This window comes from Bubalus bubalis, chromosome 20 (genome assembly GCF_019923935.1).
Source record: "Bubalus bubalis isolate 160015118507 breed Murrah chromosome 20, NDDB_SH_1, whole genome shotgun sequence".
NCBI lineage: Eukaryota > Metazoa > Chordata > Mammalia > Artiodactyla > Bovidae > Bubalus > Bubalus bubalis.
This window is the reverse complement of record NC_059176.1, coordinates 4,758,904-4,785,255: the sequence shown is the minus strand read 5'-3', so window position 1 is coordinate 4,785,255 and position 26,352 is coordinate 4,758,904. Positions and strand designations below refer to the sequence as shown.

Here is a 26,352-nt window from a genome sequence, read left to right as displayed (position 1 = left end):
TTCAGTGTTTTTAATATTTTATTTTATACCATGGTTAATTTAAACCTTGCATCAGTGATAAAGAGCTAGGTCATAACTCCTTGAAAGGAGAGTAGATAGGATGAGAGAATATAGTATCAGTGTCCTCATTGTGAGATATGACACTTGGTGTTTGATCATTGTATTGTATCAGTTTTTTTATTGTGTAACAAATTACCCTACAACTGAGCAACAGAAAACAACAGTAAATATTTGTTATGCATCACATTTTCTATGGGGCAGGAATCTAGAGAGGATTAGTGGGCAGTTTTGGTTTAGGGTCTTTTGTGAGGTTGCAGTCAAGATGTCAGGTAGGATTGTAGATATGTGAAAGCTTGGGCGAGAGGATCTGCCTCCATGAGTCACTCAGAAGGCTATAGAGTTCGTGCTGGTCCTTGGCAGGGAGACCACAGTTTCTTTATACATGAACCTCTCCTCAGGACTGGTTGATTATCCTTACAACATGACAACTGAGTTCCCCAAGAGCAATCAATACAAGAGAAAGGGAGGCAGAAAGCTCAGTGTATGTGTAATTAAGATTCAGAGGTCATACACTGCCAGCCTGTCAAGTATTCTATTCGGTATAGAGGCCAGGCATCATTTAATGTGGGAGGAGACTGCAAGGCTCCGAGTACTAGGAGCCAGGAATCCTTGGGTGCCGTCTTGGAGGCTGGCTACTATATGTACCATCTTTAAAACATGGGAAAATTAAGTGAAAGAAGGACAGGCATAGTAGATAAAGTATAAATATGGGACTGACACGAAGCAAGTAAGCTGATAATCTTTGTGTATAATGTTGTGATCTGCTGCAAAAAAGATGTAACATCTTAGTTTTATGAAAAATAATCCTATAGATAGACCTTAGTAATATTCTAGGATATTGTTTATAGGGTTTTTTGAATTTTACACATTGACTTTATTATTACTAGTGACTTAAATAGGGAATCAGTAAACAAAGGTACACATGAATGGAAAGGTGCAAAGTTTGAACCAATGTATATCTGAGGTGTGTGTGCATAAATGATTTGTTTAAACCCTGTAACTCTGAGGTCAAAGACCTAGTTAATGCCTGTAGAACAGAAGTTAATGCTCAGGATTTTGTTCTCAGGCTATTAATATTCATAGGTCTGGATGGTATAAGTGAATTAATGAATAAGTATATCTATATAGAAGACAAGGAAAGCCATATGTGGTCCAATTATGAGTGTTTAATATATTTCTGTTATTAATGCATTTCTAAAGTGCTCAATTCCAATGTAAATCTATTTGGATAAATAGCATACAGAGATAAATACCTGGAAATCAATGTTCTGCATTATTTGAGAAGTGCTGACTGCTTATTGAAAATAAGAGGATATGATCTAATTGGTTATGTCTGGGAGTAAATGATGGAGAAGGCAGTGGTAACCCACTCCAGTACTCTTGCCTGGAAAATCCCACGGATGGCGGAGCCTGGTAGGCTGCAGTCCAGGGGTTCGCGAAGAGTCGGACACAACTGAGTGACTTCACTTTCACTTTTCAGTTTCATGCATTGGAGAAGGAAATGGCAACCCACTCCAGTGTTCTTGCCTGGAGAATCCCAGGGACGGGGGAGCCTGGTGGGAGGCCATCTATGGGGTCGCACAGAGTCGGACATGACTGAAGTGACTTAGCAGTAGCTGTAGCAGGGTAAAACAGGGGCCACTGAGGAAGGTGTGTTAAAAACCATGTGGCTCACTTGTCCTCTTGTTCCTTATTGATATTCAGATGAAGAAAAAAAGCAGCTAGGCTCTTCCCACTTTATCTCCGGTTCACGTGTATAGTTGCATCTAATCGTATTACAATTTGAGCTGTTCATGGACAGATCATACTGTGTTTTCTCTGGAAAAGTAAATTGAAGTTTAAATTATTCATGAATACAAGAGTAAATGAATACGTAAACAATGACTGGATAAAGAAATATACAATAGAGGGTCTAGCATATACTATTGGTAAAAATGTGCCATGTAAGAAGTGTTTAAATGAATCCCATCCTGCACAAGTGACATCTACTGTTAGGAAAAATGCTCTAGATTCTTTTTTAAAAAACATTTTATTAAAGTATAGGTGATTTACAATATTGTGTTAATTTCTGCTGTACATCACAGTGATACAGTTACATATCTATCTATCTATATACATATATACACATATATATTCTTTCCCATTATAGTTTATACATTGATAGATTCTTACCATGTTGGGAGAGAGTGCACTGTGGGATTCTTTTAATCACCATTTCATATTCTTCTGTTGAGTTCTAGATAAGTCAATAAATAATATGCTAGCCATTCTGGGCCCTTTGATTAAAATGTGTCATGAATCAAAGTTTATGATTGATCTAGTATAGGCTTTCATGCATTGGAGAAGGAAATGGCAGCCCACTCCAGTGTTCTTGCCTGGAGAATCCCAGGGACAGGGGAGCCTGGTGGCTGCCGTCTATGGGGTCACACAGAGTCGGACATGACTGAAGTGACTTAGCAGCAGCAGCAGCAATATAGGCTTACTAATATTCCTTGAAAAATATAAATTATAGACTCAGATTCTTTCTAAAATCCACTATTAATTCCACACAATGGATCCACCACACTTGACTTAATTATTCTCCATTGGTGCAAATCTTGGCATCATTTCTGTGGGTCAGAGTGCTAAAACAGATCTAAGTAATAGTAGAAGTTCTAGATTTGGTTCATGCTTATTTCAGAAAAATAAAATAATGCCTCAGCCAGTAATAGGAATGTATTATGAACAAAAATAAATTAGATTACTTCAATTCAACCTAAGTTAGGCTGTGAAAGAAAAGAAGATGGAGGACATTTTCATCCGCTTCAGAGTAGATAACTATTCCACTTTACTTTTGTACCATAGCTAATTTAAATTTCCTCAGGTGACTTTGGCTACCGAGTCTTCAGTGAGAGCACATAGGAAGATGGTTGGGATTGTCAGGGTTCCAGTTGTGGGGTGGTTCATGGTCATTCAGTCTACTATATTTAACGTGGGACAAATTAAATGAAAGGGAGTAAGCATGGATCAGCCATGACTACAGAATTTCCAAGAAATGAGGAAGCTAATAAATCCATGTGTGACACTGAGATTTGTATGTTGATCTTAGAAGTTTCAGAAATCTTAATTTTGAGATTTTTCTGTGTTGACTTTCTTATTGTTAGTGAATCAATGAATGATTCAGTCAATAAAGGTGCAAATGAATGAAGGAGTATAATGCCAAGCCTAGACCAATGATGAGTATCCTGGGGTATCTGAATTGAGAATTTTACTTTACTAAGCTTTATAGCTCCAAGATCTATTAGAAAAAAAAAATACCCCATTAACTCTGTGGGACATGATCATATAGCAGAAGTGAAGAAGTGTCAGTTCTTATTCTTGGTCTGTTGAGGTTCTCGAGTATAGATTATATTTTAAGTAAATCAGTGTGTGAATAAAATATGTAAATGAATGAAGACAAGGAAGGCGCTGAAAGGACCAATTATGAGAGTACATAATTAAATAAGGAACAAGACTAATACCATTTGGAAGTGCTGAGTTCCAATAAAATTAAATAGATCAAAGCTCTTGTACTTTTGAGTAAGAAACAGAAAAGACAATTTCATGTAAGAGTCATTTGATGAAGAGCAGATTTTTTCGTTTCTGTTATTTTTTACATATTGCTCCCTTTTCCGAAAGGCTTTATTTTTTTAAGAGCAGTTTTAGGTTCATGGCATAATTAAGCAAAATGTACAGGGATTTCCCATAGGCACCCTGGCTCTACATGCGTATCACCTCTCCTATTATCAACATCCCACACCAGAAGGGCCCGTTTATTACAACTGGTGAACCTTCACTGACACATCATTTTCACCCAAAGTCCATAGTCAACTTCAGGGTTCACTCTTGGTTGTAAATTCAGTGGCTTTGGACAAATATATTGGGTTCGTGAAAAAGTTTCTGTTTCTCTGTACCATTTTATGGAAAAACCCAAAGGAACTTTTTGGCCAACCCAATATAATGACATGTATTTGCCGTTGTGGTATCATACAGAATATTTCGCTGCCCTAAAAATCCTCTGTGTCGCTTCATTTTTCTCTCCCTTTAACCCCTGGCAACTTTAGCATGTAGAAATGTTGGAATTATACTGTACATAGCCATTTCATATTGTCTTTTTAAATTTAGTCATACTAAATTTGAGGTTCCTTCATGCCTATTTATGACTTTGATAGCTCATTTCTTTTTAGTGCGAATGATCTTCCATTATTTTGATGTAAAACAGTTTATTTATCCATTTACCCCCTGAAGGATGTGTTGGCTGCTTCCAAGTTTTGCCAATTATGAATAAAGCTGGTATAAATATCCTTGTGGAGGTTCCTGTATGGACATAAAATTTCAGCTCCTTGGGGTAAATACCAAGGAGTGTGATTTCTAGATAGTATGGTAAGAATATGTTTAGTTTCATAATAAACTGCAAAATATCTGCTCTAATAGGTGTGTAGTGGTACTTCATTGTTTTAATTTGCATTTCCCTCATTGAGCGACTTCACTTTCACTTTTCACTCGCATTGGAGAAGGAAATGGCAACCCACTCCAGTATTCTTGCCTGGAGAATCCCAGGGACAGAGGAGCCTAGTGGGCTGCCGTCTATGGGGTCGCACAGAGTCGGACACGACTGAAGCGACTTAGCAGCAGCCTCAGTAGCATGATATATAATGTGGACTGTCTTTTCGTATGCTTATTTTTCATCTGTTTATCATCTTTAGTGAGATGTCTGTTCAGGTCTTTGATTCATTTTTTAATCAAGTTGTTTATTTTCTTACTGTTGATTCTAAGGATTCTTTGTAAGTTTTGGAAAGAGTCATTTATTAGACATATCTTTTGCAAATAGTTTTCCCCCAGTCTATGGCTTGTGTTTTGTTCTTTTGAAAGTTTCTTTGCAGAAAAGAAACTTAATGAATTGGAGCTTATCAATTATTTCACATAATGTATCTTTGGTATTGTATTTAAAAAGTCATTGTCAAACACAAGATCAGCTAGATTTTCTTATGTTTTTGTTCTCGGGCTTTTATAGTTTTTTATTTTCATTTAGGTCTATAATCCATTTTGAGATAATTTTCAGGAAGGGTGTAAGATCTGTGTCTATATTTCTTTTTTTTTTTTTTAATGTGGACATCCAGTTGTTCCAGCACCACTTATTGAAAAGATTATCTTTGTTCCATTGTATTTCCTTTGTCAAGGATCAGTTGTCCGTATTTTTGTGGGCCTTATTTCTGGGCTCTCTTCTGTTCCATGGATCACTTTATATGTTCTTTGACCAATACCACACTGTCTTGATTATTGTAGCTTTATAGTACATCTTGAAGTCAGGCGATGTCAGTCCTCCAACTTTGTTCTTCAATATTGTGTTCACTATTCTGGTTTTTTGGCCTGTTCACATAAACTTTAGGATCACGGTGTTTACAACCACAGAACACCTGCTGGAACTTTAATTGGAACTGCCTTGAATCTATAGATCAAGTTGGAAAGAGCTGACGTTTAGATAGTATTAACTCTGCCTATCCATGAGCATGGAATACCTTTACATTTTAGTTCTTTGATTATTTTCATCTGAGTTTTGTAGATTTCTTCATATGGTTTTTGTTCATATTTTGTTAGATTTATACATATTTCATCTAACAAAATATTTCATTTTTTGGTTGTCAATTTTAAATTCCACTTGTTCATTGCTATTATATAGGAAAGTGATTGACTTTTATTTACCTTGTATCCTGCAGCCATGCTATAATTGCTTGTGAGTTCTTGTTAGTTCTTTTGTATTTTCTGCATAGATGCCCATGTCATCTGTTAACAAAGACAGTTTGATTTCTTCTTTCACTAATAGTATACTTTTTGTTTCTTCTTCTTCTCTTGTTATGTTTGCTATAACTTCTCGTACAATATTGAGAAGAAGTGTTGAGAGAGAACATCCTTGCTTTGATACTGATATTAGTGGGAAAGCTTCAAATTTCTCATTAGTTATGATATTAGCTATAGGTTTTTTTTTTTTGATAGGTAAAAAGTGGATTTATTCGGATTCAGAGAGAAGCACACTCCACAGACAGAGTGTGGGCCATTGCAGAGGGTGAGTAAGGCCTAGCTTTAGGTTTTTTTTTATAGATATTCATTGCCAAATTGAGGAAGTTCCTTTCTATTTCTAGTTTGTTGAGAGTTTTTTTTTCCTCATGAATATTGTGTTTTATCAGATGCTTTTCCTGCTTCTATTGATATAATCATGTGGGTATTCTCCTTTTGATCACACAGCCTTTTGATGTGATGTGTGTAATGGGATAATATCCAGTGGATCATACTGTATTTCTTTTTATACATTATTGGATTCGTTTGCTCATATTTTGTTGAGGATTTTTGCACCTGTGTGCATTAGAGATATTGTTCTATAGTTTTATTTTTTGTATTAATATCGCAGTAATGCTGGCTTCACAGAATGGGTTAGGAAATTTTTCTCAACTTTTATCTTCTAAAAGAGGTTTTAAGAGAATTGGTATAATTGTTTTCCCTTAAATATTCTGATCGAATTCACCAGAGACCCCACCTAGGGGTGGTACTTTCTGATTGGGAAGATTGTAGTTGTTGTTTTTCGCTCACTCGTGTCCAACTCTTTGTGACCCCACGGACTGCAGCACGCCAGGCCTCACTGTCCATCACCAACACCCAGAGCTTGCTCAAACTCTCGTCCATTGAGTCTGTGATGCATCCAGCCATCTCATCCTCTGTCGTCCCCTTCTCCTCCTGCCTTCAATCTTTCCCAGCATCAGGGTCTTTTCCAATCAGTTAGGTCTTTGCATCAGGTGGCCAAAGGATTGGAGCTTCAGCTTCAGCATCAGTCCTTCCAATGAATATTCAGGGCTGATTTCCTTTAGGATTGGCTGATTTGATCTCCTTGCTGTCCAAGGGACTCGCAAGAGGCTTCTCCAACACCACAGTTCAAAAGCATCAATTCTTCAGCGTTCAGCCTTCCTTATAGTCAAATTCTCATACAGACTACTGGAAAAACCATAGCTTGGACTAGTCAGACCTTGGTTGGCAAAGTAGTGTCTCTGGTTTTTAATGCGCTGTCTAGGTTTGTCATAGCTTTTCTTTCAAGGAGCAAGCGTGTTTTAATTTCATGGCTGCAGTCACTGTCCGCAGTGACTGTCCGCAGAGCCCAAGAAAATAAAGTCTGTCACTGTTTTCATCATTTCCCCATCTGTTTGCCATGAAGTGGTGGGGCCCGATGCCATGATCTTAGTTTTTTGAATGTTGAGTTTCAAGCCAGCTTTCTCACTCTCCTCTTTCACCCTTATCAAGAGGCTCTTTAGTTCCTCTTCACTTTCTGCCATAAGGATGGTGTCATCTGCATATCTGAGGTTATTGACATTTTTGGGGGCAGTCTTGATTCCAGCTTTTGCTTCATCCAGCCCGGCATTATGCATGATATACTCTGTATATAAGTTAAATAAACAGGGTGACAACATACAGTTGTGGGCACATGTTGAGGACCGATCATGTAAGAAGCATTAGGATTGACCAGATTGTATTCTCCAAATTTTATTAACAACTCAAACATAATCTAGTCAGTTATGTTTATGACTAATAACTGGATGGACAGATGCTTGTGTCATTCAGAATTTATTTTCTTTCTCTTCATAGATACTGATGTATTGTTATAATTGAACGAATAAAAAATGTTATCTTATTAGTTTGAGCTTTTGCTACTGATGTTATAGAAAGAAAAAATTCCTAACTTACTTGGATTTTTGATAAGCAACATATAGTACATTGCATATAATAATATTTCTGTTCTGGAGTACTAGCTGGCTTGTCATTTTGACTTTCTTCATATGATGGACATATGGTTTAATCATTCCTTGAGTCGTTACATAAATAAATAAATGAACATATAAAATTGAATTAAGCAGAGTCACCACTGAGAATGTGAAATGACGATATTTTATGAGATTGTGGGTATCTTCTTTTTCTGTTTTTTTTTAATTTAAATTGACATAAAGGTAATATATGGGCTTCCTTGGTAGCTCAGCGGGTAAAGAATTCGCATGCAATACAGGAGACCCTGGTTCGATTCCTGGGTTGGGAAGATCTGCTGGAGATGGGATAGGCTACCCACTCCAATATTCTTGGGCTTCCCTGGTGGCTCAGCTGGTAAAGAATCTGCCCACAATGCAGGAGACCTGGGTTTGATCCCTGGGTTGGGAAGATCCCCTAGAGAAGTGAAAGGCTACTCACTCCAGTATTCTGACCTGGAGAATCTGATGGACTGTATATTGCTTCCATATCTTGACAATTGTAAATGATACTGCTGTTAATATTGATGTACGTGCATCTTTTTGAATTAGTGTTTTTTTTTTTTTCTAATATAAACCCAGGAGTGGAATTGTTGGGTCATATGATCATATTTTTGTTTTTTTGAGAAACCTCCACACTCTTTTCCACATTCTACATTCCTACCCATGGTATCTGAAGGTTCCCTTTTCTCCCATCCTTGACAATACTTGTTATTTGTGTTCTTTTTGATGATGGTCATCTGACAAGTGTGAGGTGAAATCTCATGTAGTTTTGATTTGCATTTGTGAGGCTGAGTGGTTTTTCTTGTGCCTGTTGGGTACCTGGCATTTCCTCTTTGGAAAAAAATTAAGTTTTTCTGCCCATTAAAACTTTTTTTTAATATTGAGCTGTACGAGCTGTTTGTATGTGTTGGATATATACCCCTTATTGGATGTATTTAAATGTACCCAAATAAAGATGTAAATGTACCCAGTTCTGCAAAAGTAGCATCCATTAAAATTATCTTTTATCCTGTTAAACTGTTAAAATATAAAGATAGTTTTGATAAGTGTCTTTCTTATTCTTATGTGGTGGTTTTAACAGTGGTTATAACATTATCTGAAAGTCAAATATTGGATTAATTATAAAGGTTTGAAGTTTATAACTACCTAGTTGCACATAACTAAATCACATTTAAATTCTAGTTTAATTCTCCTGTTTCCTCCACAGAATGAACATAGGACAGCATACATTTATTTTCTAAGAAGCAAAATCTAGGAAGTTAGCTTTGTGCATTAAGAACGTAGAGAGAAATAAGTAAGACTTGAATTTCCTATCCTTGTATAGGATGATTTGTTCACAAACATTCAGTGGTATTTCAAAAGCGTCAACGTGTGTATACAGGAAATAGAAATCTCAAATATGGACCAGTGATGGGAATATGGTATGAATCAAAAATTATGTTTAGTCTAATTCAGCACAAGTGAGGCAATTAAAAAAAGAGAGTAGTCATTTCATTCATTTTTAGAACTATTTTATATTACATCTGGGGGCTTCCCAGGTGGCTCAGTGGTGAATCCACGTGCCAATTCAGGAGGTGCATGAGAGGTGGGTTGATCCCTGGGTCTGGAAGATCCCCTGGAGGACGAAATGGCAGCCTGCTTAGTGGCTGAGCACACGTGCGTGCAGCGTTACATTGTATGTTCCTCCACAAACCACGCTGGTAGCATGGCTAATAATGTGTGATGCTCCACAAGCCCATGGAAAACACTGTGTTTGAGTAGTGATTAAAGATGCTGACTTCACCACCCCTTTCGTTGAACCCTGTTTAGAGCATGGGCAATTAGATAGAAGAAGCACCCAAAATGATCAATGTTGAATATGAATTTTGTATGAATTATGGATGTTCACTGATCACGCATGTTCTCCGAGGTCCATTATAAAAGGAGGTTTTGTTCCTGGAATTTTATGATTGTGTTGTTATTCATGGATCAATTAATAAGTAAATACAGAAAGAAAAACGTGTCTGGATCGATGATGAGTTCCATGGGGTATCTGAAACAGGAGTTTTGATTAAACCCATAAGTGATTCTGAGGTCCATCATAAAGACACATGGCTAAATTATTCCCTCTGCGGGACAAGAGTGCTTGGTTCCTTGTGTTTGTACTTTTGTGGTTTTTGGGGATGGATTGCATTTTTATTATAATATTGACACATAGATAAAAAATGTATCAATAAATTTAAAAAATATATCATGTACCTATTATTAAAGTGAAGTTGCTCAGTCATGTCCAACTCTTTGCGACCCCATGGGCAGTAGCCTGCTGCAGGCTGCTCCATCCATGGGATTTTCTAGGCAAGAGTAGTGGAGTGGGTTGCCGTTTCTTTCTCCAGGGAATCTTCCTGACCCAGGGATCGAACCCAGGTCTCCCGCATTGTAGACATACGCTTTACCATCTGAGCCACTGGGGAAGTCCTACCTATTATTAAGGAATATAATAAAAAGTTAATGCATTTTCATTTCCTTAATACCACAACCACCCAGAAATGTAGCACCAACATGGAACAAAAACTGTTATATACAAATGACCATGTATATGTACACTTCTTTCCAGAATAGTAAGATCCTTTCCTGTTAATGTACAATAAACAGTCTCAGTTAGATTTTAATAATAATCCATTTTGAGCTCTCTTTATAAAAATAAAGGTATGATAATATTATTCCCTGAATAACACGATAAATCAGTACGTGAATGAATCCCTAAATCCACATAGTGGTGAATGGGTGAGATTGTCTCGTTAAAAAAAATGTCCAGTTCCATAGAAGTAAGTCCAATAAGGTGATCCTTGGCTCTTCCTGTAAGTAGCAGGTAAAGTGAGATATCTCTGATTGTAGTTTGTTGAGCAGTGAATTCGGTGGTATTCATATTATTTAACAGCCAAACTTAAGTAAATGAAAAAGTACCCTTCTTAGGAAAATGATGAGAATATGATATAAAGTAGAGTTTATGATTAATCTAGTCTTCCCTACAAATATCAATTTTAAAAAAGCTAAGTCTATTTTTAGAGTTTTTAATAATAGACTTTTTTTTCCCCTTTATAAAATGAACACTACACAGCTGACTTAATTAGCTTTAATGGTGAAGACCCTGGCTATTACTTCTGGGACTAAGGAGCTTAAAGACTGAAATAAGGAAATATCAGTGTTGGTGTTCTAAGCTCCGATGGGGATTATTAATGGGATCCCACTGAATTATTTCAATAAAATAAATAGTCAAATAGCACATGAAATTAAGGAATGCCAATTATGAGCCCATGATTGGAATGTGTCATAAATTAACATTTATGATTAATTCAACTCAGCCCCACTAGGGATCATTCATTACTAAAGGGATGCAAGGAATTTCACATATTTTCAGAGCAGTATTATATTAACTTCCTACTTAATATTCTGGCCACATTTGCTAAATCCATTTCTTCATTGATTAAGATTCAGTTGTTAACTCTTTGAGGCTGGAGTGCTGTGGAGGATGGCAGATGTCTTTTTTGTCGGTTGTGGGCTAAGATCATAGCGCTGTTCCTGTTGATCACCAGCTTTAATATAATGACAAATCAAGTGGAAAAGGAGCAGGTGGGCACTGATCTCAAGGAAGGGACTGATAGGAAGTAAGTGTGCTGATTAACTCCTGTGTGCAAAAACAGAGCCTTATTGTGAAAAGTGATTGAGTCTATTCACGCTACATTAACAGGGCCACGAACAGATCTTGATTGTGTTCAAGCCTTTGTTCTTAGTTTGATGTCACTGCAGCTTATTGATTGTGTAGTTATTATTCGTGAATCTGTGAACGAATGAATCAGTTCAGGAAGGGATAAGTGGATTAAGAAATAGAAAGTTATGCCTGGGTCAGTGATGGCTATTGGTGAAAGTGAATGAATCCATGACATTGAGTGTGCCTTCTGTGTAACTCTGAGGTCCATTCTGTATAATCAATCAATATTCTTTGTAGAAATTAAGTAGTAGAAGAAGTTAGGAAAAGACAGTGAGGCTTTTCTTAGGCTTTTGTGGTTCATGGATGTGGATTGTATTATTGCAAATGAATCAGCAGGTGAATAAAGAAAGAATTGTACATCTGAAATAGGAAGAGACCTGCTCCTGGAACAATTAGTAGAATGGCATAAAATAAGTATTAATGTTAATATGGTCTTGAAGTAAAATGAACAGGTTTAATTTGTAGTCCTCTTTCACATGGAATGTATTAGTATCTGTGGTCAAGAGGCAATGTTTTGAGTTTGGTACAATGCTGTCTGTTTTTTTTTTCTTTTAAGTAAGAAACGAAAAGGTGTTTGCCTATCACTATAAAAAATAGTTATAGTTATTTTTCTGGTGTTTACTGCTAGATTCAGTGGTATCCATCATATTTTTAAAGTTACCATAACTTAGAGGCTTCCCTGGTGCCTCAGATGGTAAAGAATCCACCTGCAACGCAGAATACCTAGGTTCAATCCCTTGGTCAGGAAGATCCCCTGGAGAAGGGAATGGCTACCCACTCCAGTATTCTTGCCTGGAGAATCCCATGAACAGAGGAGCCTGGCAGGCTACAGTGGATAGATTGCAAAGAGTCGAACAAGACTGAGTGACTTTACTAACATATACTTGACATTTGGATATTTTTAATCATTTGGTTCAGTCACTCAGTCGTGTCTGTCACTTTGCGACCCCATGGACAGCAGCATGCCAGGCGTCCCTGTCCATCACCTACAGATCTTAATCGGGGCTTGGTGGCGGACTTAATAATGTTTATTATATTATTCATAACTAAAAATTCAATACTGGATTAGTAAAAAATTGCATTTGAGCCAAAGTTTATGGTTATCTAGTTCTGCCTGACTAACAATCATTAAAAAAAAAAATCAAAATCTAGTCTAAATCAGCTTTTTTCCTCCCCAGAGTGAACACAGGACAGCTGATTTAATCACTTAATAAAGAATTTTTATTGTGAGCAAGCAGCATAAAGTCTAATATAAGTAAGTCTCTTGGTTCACATTCTTTGTTTGAATAGTTTATTCATGAGGGTCAGCTGAAGAATTCCAAAGTAATAATTATGTACTACATACATGAAATACATAAAACACTTCCAGTATGGACCAGTGATGGGAATGTGTCACAAACCCCAAATTGTGTTTAAGCTAAATCAGCACAACGGAGGTCACTTTAGAAGAAGATAGTAGTGATTTCATTTCGTATCATCTTCTCTTTTCTGCCACGGTTGATTTCACCATCTGCATGTGGGTAGAGGGGCTGATGGCTTTGCCGGCAGCCTGGAGATGATTGCTGATGGTAGTTTCATTCCGTTTTCATGGAACCATCTTTGACATACGAATGAATTAAATCAGAGAGGGCCACATAGGAAGGAATGCTGAATGTGGGTTTGATAGAAAGCAGGGATTTTTGAACCATCCACATGTGTAGCTTTCAGTTCCAGTACAGAAGAAATGTTGTTTTATTAGCTCTATAGGGCAAGAGCCTAAAGTTTAAGAATCTGATTTTTTGGAATTTTGTGATTGTGTTTCATGTGTGTGTGTGTCTCAGAAAATTAATAAACAAAAAGAAATTTCCTAGCAGGGATCAGTGATGAATCTCATGGGGTTTCTCAAGCAAGACCTGTGATTAAGCCCATCTGCAACTCTGAGGTCTATAACAGAGCGGCATCCCATTATTCTCTTTGTGGGAAATGAACCTACAACACCTTCTTCTCAGGCTTTTTGGTTTAGGGTGTGAATAGCTTTATTAAAATAAATATAACCTATGAAATAAAAATATGGCAGTGATTGAGGAATAAGAGATATATGCGTCCAACTTTGTAAGGTATGTAATGAAACATCGGTAATTCTGAAAACAGTTTTTCTAGATTCTTAATAGTCAAGGCTCTTGTCATTTATGTAAGGAGCAGATGGTCATTTGCACACAAAACTGAATGTTTTTGTTTTGTGTGGAGGCATGTTGCCAATCAATCATTTTACTAAGGAAAGAGAAATACATTTACATAAATAGTTGATTGAATAAACTGGGTAATTGGGAGGCAGAGCATGGAACAATGATGAGACTGTTTTATTCAACCACATTTGTGTTTAATTCAGTCTTTTTATGCAATTTTATGTTGCATACAAACAAACATTAAAAGAACCAGTTTGCTATTCTTTTGGCTGATGACATGAGGATAAATGTAAATATTATCTAAGGTCCTTATCCAGTGTGCGTGGGTCACAGATATTGAAGTATAATTATAAGTAATCAAATGTATACATTTGTATCTCAGTCACTTTTTCAAAAAGTCAGCCAATAGTACATCAGTGGAAGGCATGCAATTGGATGGAAAGATCCTAATTCATTATGTTTTACACAGCTGTTGTCCATGGGAAGATAAAACATTCTAGGCTTTTCCAATGGTGCACACAGACTTTTATAAATAATAGTGTTTCAGTTCTGTTTTGATGGTTACTTGAACTTTTTGGAATTCTTTTAGAAAAATAAAGGGATGGTCTTATTATTCCATGAGTAATTAAATAAAGGAATTAGTGAGTAAATTAATAAATTTATTAAGTAGGGTCAAGCTTGGACCCTTGGTGAGATTGTGCCATGAGTTGCCTCTCCCATGGATCCAGTTCCACACAATTAAAGTTCAGTGAAAAAGATGATTTAGCCCTTCATGGGTAATATGTAGAGAGACATATTCTTAATAGTTATAGTTATTTTTCTGGTGTTTCCTGCCCGATTCAGTGGTATCCATCATATTTTATAAAATAAAAGATTGCACAAGTTAATATATATAAAGTAGAGCTCTTTCCAAATGTTGAAAATAGGATGCAAGTCAAGGATTATGGTTACCTAATTATTGATCATTTAAAGTGGATAATTGTAGATTGATTCTTTTTAAAATTTGCTTTTAACTGCTCAGAGCAAGCATTTTGCCAGATTTGATTATTCACTCATGGCGAAGATCTTGACTTTTACCTCTTAGATAAAGAGAGAAGAAATCAATGTAAGTAATAAAATTCATGTTCTGTTGGGGCCTTGGTCATGGGTATTCACTGAGATATTTTGAAGGAATAAATGGCTACATACATGAACAATTCTAAGGTGGACATGCATTGGTCAATGATTAAAATATGTTAGGAATTTGAGTTATGATTAATCCATTTCAGCATGACTGAATTTATTAGGACAAAAGGATGAAAAGCATTTCACTCATTTTCTGAAAAGTTTCAGTTCACTTCAGTCCTTCAGTTGTGTTCGACTCTTTGAGATCCCATGGACTGCATATGGCCAGGCTTCCCTGTCCATCACCATCTTCCCAGCTTGCTCAAACTCATGTCCATTGAGTTGGTGATGCCATCCAACCATCTCATCCTTTGTGGTCCCCTTCTCCTCCTGCCTTCAATCTTTCCCAGCATCAGGGTCTTCTCCAATGAGTCAGCTCTTCACATCAGGTGGCCAAAGTATTGGAGTTTCAGCTTCAGTGTCAGTCCTTCCAATGAAAAATCTGGACTGATTTCCTTTAGAATTGACTGGTTTGATCTCCTTGCTGTCCAAGGGGCTTTGAAGAGTCTTAGTGTTCCACTTAATTTTTCTAACTCAAATTTAAATTTAAATTTTTTTTCAATTTTAATTTTCATACCACAGGGGATATAAACACTGTATTGATATTGATACAATGTATCAATATCAAACACTGTATTGATATCCCCCATCAAGGAGGGGAATATACAAAAATGAAAAATTTTGCCTTTTTCTTAATCATGGTAGAAAATGAAAGTTCATTGTCCTATCTTTAAAATATGGCTGCAAGAAGTCTAAGCATGGACCAATGGCTAATATGGAACTGATATTATACAAGGAATCAGATTAATTCATATTTTCAATGCTGGGCTGCATTGCACAAGGAGCTATTTCTCTAGCTCTGTGGGAAGTGAACTTTCACAGACATATTCATATCTTCAAGCGCCTTGGTTTTGTTTTCCTAATTCATGAACATTGTATTATTATCAGTGAATCAATGAATATGTCAAGAACAACATATCAAACAAAGGCACAGAATACCAAGTCTGGATCGATGATGAGTATGCGTGGGGCATCTGAATACTATTTTGATTAAACCCAGTTTGTAACTCTGAGGTCCATTGTGTCTTTGGGAAATGTGCTTACAAAGGAAGTCAGAAATATTCAAGGATTGTGTTCTTGACCTTTTGTTGTTCATGAATATGGATGGTATTATTACAAGTAAATCGATGCATGGATAAATGAAGTAGAAACAAAGAAGAGAGCTACCCCTTATCCAGCTGTGAAAGGAGCTTATGAACCAAGAATTATTGTTAATACATTTCTGAAAAGTTGAATTCAGTAAGATAGACTAAGGGTGCTCCTCTTTTGAGAAAGTATAGATAGATATATGTGAATATCAGTGTTGTTCTTGGTGGTAACTTTCTGGTCATATGTCTTATTTTTAAAATATTCATATAATTTATTATAATAATACTTAATATAATAGATGTGATCAATAATAATATAACAAATCATGATAAACACAGTATAAAATATTTTGATAAATAGTAGTTTAATATAATCAATAGTGAAAAATAAGATACAAATGATTAGATAGTTATTGAAACATGGAAAATGTTTCTGCATGAGATTTGTGAATGTAAAATTATGAATCCTCTTGTGTTCACTGATATTTATTTTTAATCAAGTAGATGCATGTTGATGATTTTTGTGGTAAGCAGATGGATATAGATTTAGTGTCTCTCAGTATGTTTGTTAAGCGTCTTTAGGCTTCACCAGTTTTGGTGCCATTATTACAAGAGAGTCAAAGCATGATTTCATATCTGTATTATTTAAAAGAGTAAAAGCTGTGGGCCAGTGAGGGACATATGTAATATGCGTAGGAGCCCAATTAATCTCGTTTTACTGCCTGGAAGTCCACTTAAAAAAAAGATCCAAGCCCCTCCATCTTCAGGGAAGAAGATATCTTGCTATTAACTTTTAAATTCAAATAGTCAAAAACAAAAATTTAGTTTCTTAGTAACACTCTGTGGCCAGTGCCTGCCATTTTTAAAAATTGGAGTATAGTTGATTTATGAGGGCTTCCCTGAGAGCCCAGTTGATAAAGAATCTGCCTGCAGTGCAGGAGACCCCGGTTTGACTCCTGGGTTGGGAAGATCCACTGGAAAAGGGATAGGCTACCCACTCGAGTATTCTTGGGCTTCCCTTGTGGTGCCGCTGGTGAAGAATCCGCCTGCAATGCAGGAGACCTGGGTTCGATCCCTAGGCTGGGAAGACGCCCTGGAGAAGGGAAAGGCTACCCGTGCCAGTATTCTGGCCTGGAGAATTTCATGGACTGTATAGACCTTGGGGTCTCAAAGAGTCAGACACGCCTGAGCAACTTTCACCGTCACTTACAGTTGATTTACAATGATGTGTTAGCTTCGAGTGTATAGCAAAGTAAATCAATTTTATGTGTATATATTTCAGTTTTTTAAGATTCGTTTCCTATACAGGTTATTAAATAATACTGAATAGAATTCCCTATGCTATATAGTATGTATTTGTTAGTTATCTCTTTTATATATAGTAGTATGCATAATGGGCAATGCTAATAGAGAATATTTCCATTGTTGGAGAAAACGTCATCAGTGAGGAAACTTGAATGTAATAACTTTTAGTGTTGAGTAGCAGGTCACTGTATGTATTTTATTTTTTAAAAAAGGTCTAGGTAGTTAAATTATCTTTAGAGCTATTGGGTGGTGTTTAGCCACTCAGTTGTGTCCGACTCTTTGTGACTCCATGGTCTATAGCCCACTAGGCTCCTCTATCCGTGGGATTTTCCATCCATTTATTAAAGCTATTTAATAAATAAATAAATTAATTAATAATTAATGAGTCAAAGTGTATGGTATAGTCAGATTGTTTTTCAGAACAAGAGTTTAAATTTATCAAAATCTCCCCCATTAAAAAGTTATCTGGCCTGTTTGTTTTGGTAGGGATATATAGACAAATTTCAATAATATAAGTCATATATTGGGTGATGGATTAAAAGGTCTTCATAAAAACATTTTAAAAGTCTTCACCAGTTTATGTCACACTAAAAGGTAAGTCAGTAGATGAAAAGGATACCTCTTCTGGATTGACTGATGAAAATGTGACAGAAACCAATGTTTCTGATTAATCTAGTAATGTAGAACTAACTTCTATTTTAGAAATCTGAGTTTACACTTTTCCTTCTTTAAAAAAATCTGTTTTTTCTGTCTGATTGAACACTCCACATTGAATTCAGTTATTGCCCAATGATGAGGATGTTGGCTATTACTTCTGTGAGTAAGGAGCAATGAAAGTAACAAAAGTTTCTTTTCTTGGTTTGTATGGTTTATTCATGTGTGGTCACTGAAGTAGTTCAACAGAATAAAAGGCTGTATGCATAAAACCAAGTCTAAGAACAGCAAGTATGGCCAGTAGTGAGAAGGTGTTACGGGCCAAGGAGCAGAATTAACACGTTTCAGAACCTCTGAGATTCATCTTAAAAAGAGATGGAAGGCATTCAATTCACATTTTCAAAACTGTTATCTAGTCCTTATTATTTCTGCACTGCAGTTGGTTTAATATTTCAGAATTATTAGAGACCCAGCCTATGAATTGTTTAGAGGAAGCTCTTAGAAGGGCAGCTTACTGTGTGTGTTCTAGATGTAGGGTGCCATTGTGGTTTTTGGATGGTCATTACATCATGTTTAAAATTGATTGAATTAAATGTGTATGGTCCAGTTATAGCTCATTTTTTGTGATTGTCCTGATATGATGCAAGGTTACACTTAAATCTAGTCTGCAAACTGTCGGAAATCAGCCTAGAGGCAATGATCAGAGTTACATCAAGGATCCTGTTCTGGGAGTTTGTGACTCATGGGATAATGGAGGTATAAATTAACAAAGGAAAAGAGTGATAAGCCTGGAGGTATAAATTAACAAAGGAAAAGAGTGCTAAGCCTGGACCAGTGATGAGATTGGAGGGTGTCTGAATCAAACATTTTGATTAAAGTGATATCTAACTCTGAGGTCCATCATTTACAAGTGGCCTTCTTTTTTTTTTTTTTCCCTTTATGGAAATGAGTATACAGCAGAAGTTCAGAATATTCAGATATCTGGATCACAGACGGCTTCTGGAGATAGATTGATTTCTCCAAGTAAATCAATGCATGAGTAAAGGAAGAAATGTAAAGATGGGTAAATATAAAGAAAGCTGGGCATGGACCAGTTATGTGAGTATGTAACAAACATGGATTATTATTATACATTACTATCGCACTGAATGGAGAAGGACATGGCAACCCACTCCACTATTCTTGTCTAGAGAATCCCAGGGGCAGAGGAGCCTGGTGGGCTGCCGTCCATGGGGTCACAGAGAGTCAGACATGACTGAGTGCCTAAGCACACAGCGCTGAATTTTAGTGAAATATATTCATAAAATATGACTCTTTTTTTCAAAGGAGTATGTATGCAGATGTATATAAGATTTAGTAGTATTGCTTGATGTAGGTGGTTTCCTAGTTGGTTGTTTTTGTTTAGAGAAGGGGAAAATTACATAAATAAATGCTGATTGAGTGATTATTTAATTGAGAAAAGGATGAACATAGCTCATCCTCAGAATGTGCCTTATGAAAATGGTTATTGTTAATCCAAGTCTTTTCACTGAGTTTTATTAAAAACAACAAAACCACGTAGTTTTTATTTATTTATTTTTTTAACTGAGAAAATGTTCTTTAATATCAACATATCTCTGTGGGTATTGAAATAGACATATGGACATAATAAATATTATTCACGTTTCTTATCTAATGTTAGTTAGTTCCTAGATATTGATGTGTTCTTACATATAAATAGATGAGGTTCTAATCACAGGCAATAGTTTAAAAGGAGGCAAATGTGGCTTAGTAAGAAAGAAGAATAATGACTCATCTTTATGTATACCACTAATTCTCTCTTCCTAGTTTAGATATGAGCATGTAGACAGGTACATGAAGATCATTTCTATTTTGGGTTCTTTCTATTCTGGATTTCTGTCATTTTTCTTTGTGTGTTTGTATATTTGAACATATGATCATATATTCCATGAATAATTCCATCCCTGAATAAATACAACAATGAACAGTTGAATTCATGTGAGTAGGGTCAAGCATAGACTTTGGTAAGAATATGCCATGAATGATAAATTCTGAATTCACCCATTTCTCTGCAAATTGAATCCATTAAAAGGGTTATCTAGGCTTTTACTTATGTGGGTAGGGGTCTATAGACAGGTATGAGCAGTAGTAACCATTTTTCTTTTTGAGTGATAAACTTGACTGTCCTCATTGGAGTATTTGAAAGTATTAGTTAAACCAAATAATAAGAATGAGTGCTCTTCATGGGTCAAAGATGAAAATGAGACTTGAGTCGACTTCATGATTAACCTAGTATCACGCAGCTAATATCCTTTCAATCAGTCTACATCTGGACTGTTCCTTCTTTTGAACATTGGCATTTGGCCCCACAGAATGAAGACTGGCTGCTTCAATCGGTCTTCTCTGAGGAAGATCTTGGCTGTTACCTTTGTAGGTAAGGATCCTAATGACTCAAATATAATAGTAATAGTCAAAAGATCTTGCCATAAGATTTTGGAGTGAATTTTTCATTAGAGTTTATCGAATTTTTTAGATTAGGAAGGTGCAAGAGAGCTGGAGTAAGATGCATATGAAGCAGGGGTGTTCACTGATCCATACATACCTCAATGAGGGCCACTAGAAAAGAAGCTTCATCTGTTGAGAAAGATCTAGTTTATGGGAAAAGAGCCTGCATACAGATCTTGGTCATATCTAAGGATCTTGTTCCTGGCTTTTTTTCTGTTCATGGACATTGATGTTATTTCTGTTGGTGGATCAGTGAATGGATCAATAAATAAAGGTATAAATGAAGTAAAAGATTATTTAGCCTGGATCGATGATGAGTACCCTGGGGTGTCTGAAGTCAAGGACTTTGATTAAACCCTGTAACTCTGAGGTCCATTGTAAAAAAATTCATTCCTCTTTGTTATCTCTATAGGAAATGAGATTGCTCAAGGGTTTAAAAATATTCAAGAGTTTGTTCTTATGTTTGGGCTTCTTAATATCGTATTTTTAGTAAATCAATGCATGAATAAATCAAGAAAGTATAAGTGAATAAGGACAAAATGGTTTATTCCTGGTTCAAATATGACAGTGTAATATATGTAATATAAAAATCATTATTAATACATTTCTGAAGCACTGGGTTCCAGTAAAATAAATTGACTAAAGCTTACCATTTTGGGTAAAGAACATTTCCATAAGTGGATGTAAGAGCTCATGCTATTTTTCTGGCCTGGTTTGTTGGTTTTTGTTTTATTAAGAGAAGGGCAAAGCTTTTACTTAATTATTGGTTAACTACCTACCTAATAGAGAGAAGGCTTTATACATGGATCTATGTTAAGAATAAGTCACATGACCAATTATGATTAATCCAATGATCTTTGCTACTTTTTAATTTAAAAAAATTATCTAATCTTTTTCCTGTGCCTGATGAGCATATGGACAGGCATTAATACTGTCCTGCTTCTTTTGTGTCACAAATATTAATGTTACTATTATAAATGTATCAAGTAATAAGTTAATATTTTAATCAGTTACTTGAAAGTAATACATGGTCCAATGAGGACCATTTATTATGAAACAAGGAGAGTGATTAATCCACTTCTAACAATTGCTATCTAGATAGAGGAACTAGAGCTAGGCTCTTAAGTTTTGGAATGGTCATTATATTTAGAGAGTGTTTCTCTTCCTGGTTGTTGGTGTAGTTTCTTTAAAAAATGTAAGAGAAAATGGCTGCACGTGTGATTATATACATACATACATATATGAAGGTGGAAGAGGCATGGACAATCGCTGAGAATGTGCTCGAATCTAAGATTGAGGTTACCTGAGTTCTTTCCACACAAGTTTCATTTGGAAAGGTGTTACAGCTCATGGGCTTCCCCTCTTGGTTAGACTGTAAAGAATCTGCCTGCAATACAGGAGACCTGGGTTCAATCCCTGCATCGGAAAGATCCCCTGGAAAAGGAAATGGCACCCCACTCCAGTATTCTTGTCTGGAGAATTCCATGGACAGAGGAGCCTGGTGGGCTCCAGTCCACGGGGTTGCGACACGATTTAGCGGCTGAACAGCTGTAGCTCGCACTGACTGGAGAGAGGACACGCAAACAGATGCGTAATAGTCACAGTTCTTATTCTTCTGTCTGATGTGGGTTTTGGAGGTGTTCATTGTATTCATTAAATTTAATACTTGGTTCAATCAATCATTATGTCATTCAGAGTTTTAATAAACAATAAGTACTAGCGTTTATTCCTCATCACTTGTTTAGTTGACTTGAATTCAACTAAAAAATCTGAATCTAGGTCGCCTTATTTGTCTACCTGCCTGTCTTATCTGTCTATTTTAATATTTCCTTTGTACTCTACAGAATGGATGCTCAATGATTCAATTAAGGACTGTAGAAACTTACGTAAGTAACAAAGTAATTGCTTCTGGTTTGGTGGTTTGTCATGGGTGTTAACTCTATTATTGGAAGGGATAAATGGCTACAAGTACAAATTAAATGAATGGAGGTCTTATGTAGGCCAATTCAGTACATCTGTGGTCAATTAAGGAGAAAAAAGGAAGACCGTTTTATTTATTTTCACAGTTAATTACTCAATTAATTAATGTACAATGTATTATCAATTTTACTTTGAATCACAGTTGATTTAAGCCTCCCTCTATAAAGACGTAGTTTTGTCACGTAAGGCTATCTGTGCTTGAAGATCAAAGGAACTGTTAAATGACTCACTCAAGGACAGGGATCGGAAACAGTTTAGATAGGATCAAACCCTGATTCTTTTCATATCACATATTGTGATCTCTAGTCAAACACAAAGTTTCCCCACACTTAGTCAATTTCAAGATCCCTGTATTTATTGAAAAAAATTTGTGTATAAATGGACCCAGACAATTTAAACTTGTGTTGTTCAAGGGTCAACTGTATACAAATAAATGAAGAGTGTAAAGCATTGTCCAACTCTGGTAATGTCTCAGGAAGTAAGAGAATCTGTAAATAAATGTTAAAAAGACTGGTTCAGCTCCGAAAGACATGGTTTTATGTTACATCTTTGGCTAATGATGCTATAGAAAGTGCAAGTAATAATTACTCTTACTATTCTGGCTCAGTGTTAAGCTTGATGTTCACTTTCTTGAGGGAAACATCAGTAAATATTAACCCTAATAAATAAATACCTAAAACTACTGATGTAATGAAAGATGAAATGCATGCATTAATGAACATGATATCTTTGTTCTTTTCATTTTCTCTGCTTTGTACTCGGAGTGGGTGTGCCAAGCTAATTTTAAGGATCTTTCCTGGTCAGGAGCTCTAGGTAAAAGTCAAAGTTATTGTCTTGTTTCTTGTGGTGATTTGTTTAGGATGTTAACTATAATATTAAAAAATAACAATATAATTTAAAAAGGCCAACCATGGCCCCCTAATACAGTTGGAATTGACATGAACCATTAAATTGATTTATCAATATTTATAACAGTGTAGATAATCAGCAAAAGGTAAATTCAGAAAAAAACCAAATGATTCTACGAAAAGATGTTAGAGATACTTGAAGGTTTTGTTTTCCAGTTTTTTGACTCATAGATATGTATTTTATAACAACTGCTTTATTATAAATGTAAGGCTAGAGGGCCTGCCTGGGTGGTGTAGTGGAACAGAATCTGCCTACCAATGGGGGAGACACAAGAGATGCGAGTTTGATCCCTGGTTCAGGGAGATCCCCTGGAGTAGTAAATGGCAACCCACTCAGGAAATGGCAATCTGATCCAGTATTCTTGCCTGGAAAATTCCATGGACAGAGAAGCCTGGTGGGCTAAAGTTCATGGGGTCACAAAGAATCGGACACAACTGAGCGACTGAGCATGTAAAGCTAAAGATAATATTAATAAATAAACAGTAAGTTAGTTAAAAAATAAATGGTTCAAGCACGTTTCCTCTAGATAGATGTTATAGATAATATAAATAATGGCCAGTATTTATTCTGCATTAGTAGAATGTTCAGTATGGTTTGCTTTCTTAGGAAAGAGTTATATATTAACCCTGGTAATATATAGCATAATCACTGAATCATGAAATGTAGATTGAAAGATTAATAGAGAAAGCATTTCAATCATGTGTCTACTCTGTTTTCTGTGTTTTGGAATGGACACATTCCAACTGATTTAAGCATGTGCCTTGGTCAACAGTCTCTAAATTTGCCTGTATGTGGAAACCAACATAATAGTGTTCTTATTTTACTTTGGGTGGTTTGTTTAGTTTATTCTTTGAAATATTTAAAAGTGTATTCAGGATAAAAAAATACTAACCATGGTCCAGTGATTAAATTGGAAATGTATGAAACACTGGGTTGATTAATCTATCTTTAGAATAATGAGGGTGATTAATGAAAGAAGTATACTCAATTAAGCAGTGATTGTAAAGAAAAATAAGGAAGCTACTGAAGGCTGAGCTTTTGTGACTCAGATATTTATTTAATTATGATTAGTAAATTAATGAACTAATCACTAAACAGAAGTAGATGGGAGGAAGAAAAAGCGGTCCAAACCTGGCTAATGATGATGTCTGATGGCTTGTGAATTATATATGGTAAATACTTAGTGACTGGAAGTCAGAGGCTCAACACAAAACAAAATCTGTCTCCTCTGTTGCAAATGATTCTATGGATCAATGTTAGGAGCAAACAACAATATTATTCTAATTTTGGATTCATGAATTTCTATATTATTAATATAAATTGATCAATGATAAAACCAATAAACAAAATATAACTAAAAACAAGAATGAAGCCTTATCAACCATAGTGTATTTCGTGGGATCAGAAATACTACTAATCTAAATTAGAGAAACTGCTGCACATAAAGAAATATATGGGCCCAAGGTATTAGCTCTTTGTCTAAGGATCGTATCATTATATTTCTATTTATGCTCATAGATATGTAAACCATGGAAAATGTAAGTACCTTTGTGACTGAGTAAATGAAATGAAGAAAATAAGAACCAATATACAGAAAGTCTCATTTTTTCCTATCACCTCCTCTGCTTTTTACTCCTCAGAATGGATGCCTATTAGCAGATTTCAGCATCTCCCATGGTCATGTGCTCTGCAGACCAAGGTGAGTAATGCAGTAAGCAAATTGGTGTCTTTGAAAGCTTTTTTCTCTGTGTTCACTGTATTATGAAAAGTTTGAAATATAACTAGCATCAGTAATAATGAGTTAATTAATGAACTTATACAGATGAGAATAAAGTTGATTAGTCAATATTTGCTGCAATGAAGATGATTATTGAAATAAATATATTTCATGAGCCAAAATATTCTATAGGTACAAGTTAGTCATATTGAAGGAGTTGTCCTTCAGTTTTTTGATTCATAGATACTTATTTTATTATTATTAATGAATTAATAAAGTGATCAGTAAACAAAGGTAGATCAGAATGAAGAAAAAGGGTCTGAAGGTTGGACCAGTGATGATGACTGATGGCATATGAGTTGTATACAATGAATACTGTGTGTCTGAAACTCTGAGGTCCAGCCAAAAAATCGAGTTCATTTCCTTAGTTGGGAGTGTCCCTATAGACAGATGTCAGGAATATGTAGGGACCTTGTTTTATTCTTCGTGGTTCATGAAGTTTTAAAAAAATTATTATAACAATATTACTGACAGAATCAAAAAGTATATAAATGAATAAAAATGATTGAATGACTAAAAATGGTTTAAGTATTGTTCTCTACTTAAATGTGTAGTAAAGAGAAATGACATTAATATGAATTAAAATGGATAACTGATGAATCAAGTATATTTTGCATATTTGATTAAGGATTATATAGACATTGATAAGTAGTAGCCCATTATTAATGTCTATATCATCCTTACTCAAAAATGCATAATATACTTGATTCATCAGTTATCCATTGATAAGTGCTGGTGCTGGTGCTAAGTCGCTTCAGTCGTGTCCGACTCTGTACGACCCCATAGACGGCGGCCCACTAGGCTCCCCTGTCCCTGGGATTCTCCAGGCAAGAACACTGGAGTGGGTTGCCATTTCCTTCTCCAATGCATGTAGTAGCCCATTATTAGAAGGCAATGGCACCCCTCTCCAGTACTCTTGCCTGGAAAATCCCATGGGCAGAGGAGCCTGGTAGGCTGCAGTCCACTGGGTCACGAAGAGTCGGACACGACTGAGCGACTTCACTTTCACTTTCCACTTTCATGCATTGGAGAAGGAAATGGCAACCCACTCCAGTGTTCTTGCCTGGAGAATGCCAGGGACGGGAGAGCCTGGTTGGCTGCCGTGTGTGGGGTCTCACAGAATCAGACATGACTG

The 26,352-nt window shown here is 36.0% G+C and overlaps 1 long non-coding RNA gene, 6 other non-coding genes and 1 pseudogene across 7 annotated transcripts in view; all 8 read left to right on the top strand.

Annotated features, from left to right (window-relative positions):
• Positions 1-9,866: 9,866 nt before the first annotated feature.
• On the top strand, positions 9,867-9,941 carry LOC112581008. Its single transcript, XR_003105458.1, has one exon. It is a non-coding gene; the product is annotated as a small nucleolar RNA SNORD113/SNORD114 family (small nucleolar RNA).
• A 304-nt stretch (positions 9,942-10,245) lies between these two features.
• LOC102389540 overlaps positions 10,246-26,352 on the top strand; it is a 70,605-nt gene continuing 54,498 nt past the window's right edge. Inside the window, exons 1-5 of the long non-coding RNA XR_006640357.1 lie at positions 10,246-12,865; positions 18,997-19,109; positions 20,419-20,480; positions 22,396-23,344; positions 25,081-25,139. This is a non-coding gene — a long non-coding RNA (uncharacterized LOC102389540). The remainder of the gene's footprint in view (positions 12,866-18,996; positions 19,110-20,418; positions 20,481-22,395; positions 23,345-25,080; positions 25,140-26,352) is intronic.
• LOC112581010 lies at positions 11,741-11,818 on the top strand (annotated as a pseudogene).
• On the top strand, positions 15,945-16,019 carry LOC112580999. Its single transcript, XR_003105450.1, has one exon. It is a non-coding gene; the product is annotated as a small nucleolar RNA SNORD113/SNORD114 family (small nucleolar RNA).
• LOC112580997 lies at positions 18,874-18,947 on the top strand. Its single transcript, XR_003105448.1, has one exon. It is a non-coding gene; the product is annotated as a small nucleolar RNA SNORD113/SNORD114 family (small nucleolar RNA).
• Positions 20,855-20,927, top strand: LOC112580998. Its single transcript, XR_003105449.1, has one exon. It is a non-coding gene; the product is annotated as a small nucleolar RNA SNORD113/SNORD114 family (small nucleolar RNA).
• LOC112581002 lies at positions 24,572-24,646 on the top strand. Its single transcript, XR_003105453.1, has one exon. It is a non-coding gene; the product is annotated as a small nucleolar RNA SNORD113/SNORD114 family (small nucleolar RNA).
• LOC112580984 lies at positions 25,485-25,559 on the top strand. The gene has a single exon (XR_003105437.1). It is a non-coding gene; the product is annotated as a small nucleolar RNA SNORD113/SNORD114 family (small nucleolar RNA).